General features: G+C 40.2%; 1 pseudogene; it reads right to left on the reverse strand.

Moving 5' to 3' along the window:
* Positions 1–3,947: 3,947 nt before the first annotated feature.
* Positions 3,948–5,586, reverse strand: LOC149184824 (BTB/POZ domain-containing protein At2g24240 pseudogene; annotated as a pseudogene).
* Positions 5,587–5,813: the final 227 nt, after the last annotated feature.

Raw genomic sequence — 5,813 nt, forward strand, 5'->3', positions numbered from 1 at the left:
TATATTTTATATTTTTATTTTTACACATATAATTCGTCTTTGAATTTCCGAAATTTTGACCGTAGGAGTCATTCTAATGAGGCCACAATTTCACCCGGAATCCGGCCGGAGTTGGCCGGATTCCGTCAACCGAAAAAATTCCAATTTGTATCTTCATTAATCTTGCCGAGTCAGCAAAAGTCAACCAAAATTTGTCTGCCTCTATCTTCCTCATATGGACTCGGATTGATGAACCATTCACACCATCGCGATCGCGACGATGAGATATTTAACATGAACCTGGTTCAAGCATAATCCAAGAACTTTGATTTTTGAGCATTCATAAGCCCTCTTTGTCCTGTGTGTGTCTCTGGAGCCACCTGGATCACATGGTATGGCAAGCTAGGAAAATTCAGTTAGTACTCTTTGTAGTGACATTAGCTCTCTGGTTCCCTTGATCAACTATCTTCTTCCTGTAATCACGAGCATAATGACTAAATTTATTGAAATAATAACATCTCAACTTTGATTATTATTGAATTTTCTGCAGTTTCTTCCACTTTCATTTTCATGCTCTTCTTGGCCATCTCTCTAACCACCATATCTTCTATAGACCTCATCCTCTGCCTCTTGATCTACTTATGCCTCGACCTATGTCTCTTGAAATAGAAACCTGGCTTTTAAAAGTGGTCTCTGAAGTGGAATCCTTATTTCTGTCTATCCTTGCCTCATGTGATAGAAGTGATCCCATCAACTCATCAACTGTTAATGATGCCAAATCCTTGGCTTCTTCTATGGCCGCTACAACAACATTAAATTTGGTAGACAAAGATCTCAGGACCTTCTCAACCACTGTTTTATCTTTAATTTCCTCACCATGAATTTTTAACTGATTTACAACACTCATCACCCGATTCATGAAAGAATCGATGTCCTTTGTCTCCTTCATCTGCGAAATTTCAAAATATCTCCTAGTATTCTGCAACTTAACAATATTTACTTTGGTCATACATTTATAGCTTGTCGCAAAAGTATCTCATTCTTCCTTTGTTGAAAACGTGATCATAATATTTTGGAACACTGCTCGGTCCACTCCCTGCTGGGTGAGCTGCAACGCTTGTGCATTCTCTTCTTGTCCTTCTTCCATTGTTCCCTCTCTGCAATAGTGAGAGCTCATTCTTCTGCTTCATTCTTAGGTTCAGAAAACCCAAACTGAACATAACCCAAACATCATGTGCATGAAACGTGGTCGCCATCTTAATGGCCCACACATCATAATCCTTCCCTGTGAATGGTGGAAAATGGGGCTGGATACTAGCAGGTTCTTTGATGGGAGGTAATCCTCTAACCATCTGTTTCTTTTGCAACAATCTTACATTAGAAAAGTGCAAGTGTCCAAATCGAAAGTGTCATAACCAATAATCACTAGAACATCCAAATGTAAAAGAACCGACCTGATCACCGTAATTCATAATTAGAGGAAATAGCTTGTTCCTCGCCATCTGCACCTTTGCTATTAGCTGCTTGCTTGGGGAATTGTCATATATAACACATTCTTGACCTTGAAAGGTAACTCTGTATCTTTTCTGTGTCAATTGACCAACACTTATCAAATTATGTTTGAGACTAGGAACATAATATACCTTTGATATTTTCTTTGTCTCCCCCTGCTTGGTCAAAATGTTGACCACTCATTTTCCATCTACATGCATAGTATTTTCAGTCCCCAACTTTACCTCTATTTTCATAGATTGATCCAAATTTGAAACTAAATTCTTGTTGCCTTTCATGTGGTTACTACAACCAATGTCTAAAAGCCACACGCTATCAGAAGTTTCGTGCATGGTATGGCAAGCTAGGAACATGGAATTAGTACTCTCTGTAGTGACATTAGCTCTTTGGTTCCCTTGATAAGCTATCTTCTTCCTGCAATCACGAACATAGTGACCAAATTTATTGCAATAATAACATCTCACCTTTGATTTGTCAAATCTTTGATTATTATTGAATTTTCTACAGTCAAATCTTTGATTATTATTGAATTTTCTACAGTTGCTTCCACTTTCATGTTCATGCTCTTCTTGGCCATCTCTCTGACCACCATATCTTATGCCTCGTCCTTTGCCTCTCGATCTACTTCTACCTCGATCTCTGTCTCTTGAAATAAAAACCTGACTTTTGAAAGTGGTCTCTGAAGTGGAATCCTTATTTTTGTCTACCCTTGCCTTATGTGATAGAAGTGATCCCATCAACTCATCGATTGTTAATAATCCCAAATCCATGGCTTCTTCTATGTCTACTACTACAACATCAAATTTGGTAGACAAAGATCTGAGGACCTTCTTAACCACTGTTTGTTCTTTAATTTCCTCACCATAAATTTTTAACTGATTTACAACACTCATGACCCGATTCATGAAATAATCGATGTCCTTTGTCTCCTTCATCTACGGAATTTCAAACTCTCTCTTAGTATTCTACAACTTAACAATATTGACTTTGGCCATACCTTTATAACTTGTTGCCAAAGTATCTCATGCTTCCTTTGTTGAAGACATGATCATAATCTTCTGGAACACTGCTCGGTCCACTCTCTGTTGGATAAGTTGCAACGCTTGTGCATTCTTCTTCTTGTCCTTCTTCCATTGTTCCCTCTCTGCATTAGTGAGAGCTCGTTCTTATGCTTCATTCTTAGGTTCTGAAAACCCAAACTAGACATAATCCCAAACATCATGTGCCTGCAACGTGGTCGCCATCTTAATGGCCCACACATCATAATCATTCCATGTAAACGATGGAAACTAAAACTAGAAATTTGAGAAAACCTCTTTCTTCAAAAATACTCTTTAAAACACTTTAAATAAAATGTCTAAAATTTCTCCATTTAGAAACCCTTAAATAAACTCCAAATTTTATTTTATTTTTAGTAAAAAAAACTTTTGCAAAATCCTTTTCGAAAACTTTATAAACCATCTTTTTTAATAAAAAGTTTTAAAGATTTTAATGCACCCTTTATAAAACTCTAAAAAATCACTCACGCTCATATAAAAATTAAAAAAACCTTTTCAAAGTCTCTCGTACGTTATATGAGCCTCTCATATATAAACGTAGGGATATTGTCTTCACACTTTTATATATATATATATATATATATATATATATATGCGCGAAAGGTACTCCACGCTCCACGTGCTGCCGAAAAAGGATAAGTACACTATGACTTTCACTCCTCGAAATTGGTGTAATTTAAAAAAAAAAATGGGAACTTTTTTTCTTGTCACTTTTTAAAGGGTTTTCTTAAAGCATCAGTGAACTTGTGATCTTTCTTTAACTCCAATATCAATTGCTTGGAAAAGCAGAAAAGCTTAAACATAAAATTCACTCCAAAGATATGAGTTGGGGGTTGTTCTATTAATTTCACAAAATTTTATTTTTATAATGAATCCTGTAAAAAGGTATTTAATTTTTTCCAACTAACCACTTAACATATAACAACACTATAAATTCAACTATAAGACTCTAAATTTAATTAACTTACTCTAACTTTAACGAACTCCTCTAACTCCTCCTAAGAGTAATTAACTTATTTTTACAATTTTTACACCGAAACAAGACATGGAGGTAATAAGTGAACTATCTTGAGAACTGGCCCGGTGGTCGTCGCTTGGAATTTGGACCTTTTACTGAGAGACTCAATCAAAGGCATGGAGCAATCCAGATTTTCACGCAATTCTTCCAAACCAAGGCTGCTTCTTATCGCCTGACCATTCGGTTACTTCACAGAATATAACACGCAATGTCGATGATGGAGTCGGTCCGAAAACAAAGTAGTTTAACATAAATTCTTACATTTTTATTTAATTAAGTTTCAATTGGAAGCTAATCATCAAAATAGATTCTTTGGGTTGCAGCTTAAAACCAAAGAAGAATCAAAATCGGTTTATATTTATATAAAAGCTTTTGTTCTCAAATCTTCAGCATACTGTATCTGATCAGCTGTACAGTATCAATATAGTACAATACACAAGTATAATGTATCAAAACCTAATAGGCTGCTACTCATCCTCCCTATAAACATTGGTGTTCATGGAAACTGGAGTTTCCCAAACATCAAACACATCTTCTTCATCATACAAAACAAACAGACGGTCTCCGCCAACAGCAATATCGGCGATACCGCCTCCACATGGTCCGCGTTTGTTCTCTATCTGCGATGTGAGCACCCAATGAGGAGCACAGAATACGTGCACCTTCTCCTTCTTTGTCGAGAAAAGCTGCAGTCCGCAAGCTGCCAATTTGGAATACAATCTTTCTTCCTCTTCAACTGATTGAGATACCATCTTTCCGGGCCGATTCCGGTGACACCACTTGACATGGTTCATGGACCTCATATCCAGAAAACCGAGATTATCATATTGATTGACCACACAAACGGTTCTGCAATCTTCCATGGCCACGGTGTCGACCACCACTTTGTCGTCCAACAGATGGCAGTCTGTCCACGACAACACCGCGCTGTTCTTTTCCCGAAAATCCATCAAGCTGATGTGAGCATCATCACTTCGAGGATACAGAGTCGCCGCCAGGACGAGATTGCTCTGGGGAAGCCACTGTAGCTTCCCTGCATCTCCGAGGGGCCAATCGTATACAAAACCCACTTGCTCACCTGTAGTCTCATCCCACACCCCTACTCCGTATTCGGCGTTTAACCCTCTGCAACTGGCGTACACGTGACCGTGGCTGCTGCTGGCGAGGGCTCCGGCCGTGAAATTTTTGTGTTGGTCGCCCTGAAGGCACACCTGGAATCTATGCTCCAGCTTTCCCGTTCTGGTATTGAAGCTCGCCATGCCTCCGCGGCTGGGCACTTCCACTCTGGCGCAAGTGCCGATGACGAGGCGTTGGGGATTCAGAAAACCCACATCATTAACGAGATGGTAATCAAGATTGAGGGGTTGTAGCTCTTCCATGGTCCAATCGTAGACATGAACCATGCTGCCGTGTGTCACGCAGCATCCTCCGTCCTGCGCTGCCCTGATAGCGGTGGCGTCTCCCGTGGCTCTTCCATGAATGGAAGCGGCAAGTCGAATTCGGTTTCCATCCAAGTTGCGAGCCCATGTGGCCCCATGGACTCTGTCCATGAGACCATAGTAGAGCGCCTCTCTGTACAGCGCTTTGTGGGACATGTGTGGAGGGACGTGAAGTTCCCCTGTTCGCAGGAAGTCGAGGAGAAGGGAGAAATAGGCTGGATTTCTGTCGATGAAATACTCGTGGGAATTTGGTTTCTCAGGCGCCCAATCTTGGTTGATCATGGCTCCCAGCATCGATTCCCGCCCTGCGTTTGCTAGAGTACTCGGGCTCGTCACAAATTGTTTTCCCGCAACGTTCAGTTTAACTTTGTGACCATCATCCTCGTCTCTTTTCATCGCCATCACCACACGGCTGTAAAACTAATCCCTATAATAAAAAGCCCTCGCCTGTGAACCCGGGGCGCTGTATGAAGTTGAAACCAATACCTACGGATCCTCCTCGCAGGTAAACACGGAGGAGAAGCCCGCAAAGAGGTGAGTAGTATTGTCAACACCAACCGGGAAGTTTGTATGATGCGGTTGCTCTCGTTGGGGGTTGTTTGTGTGGCCACTATGTTATGATGAAATAGAGGAGAAATATCCTTTTCATTGACAGAGTGGATTACGCGTCATCTCCATTGACCGCACCATGTACATGAACATGAATTGCTTCGTATGAACATGAAGTTCGTTCACATAGCCATAGCATAATACGATAGAGGTTTTTTTGGGAGATAATCAATTTAGTATGCACTGCCAATAATGAAA

This window comes from Pinus tabuliformis, chromosome 3_2, assembly GCF_031772625.1.
Source record: "Pinus tabuliformis cultivar Carrire ecotype Pingquan chromosome 3_2, CPIR1, whole genome shotgun sequence".
In the NCBI taxonomy this organism is placed as follows: Eukaryota; Viridiplantae; Streptophyta; class Pinopsida; order Pinales; family Pinaceae; genus Pinus; species Pinus tabuliformis.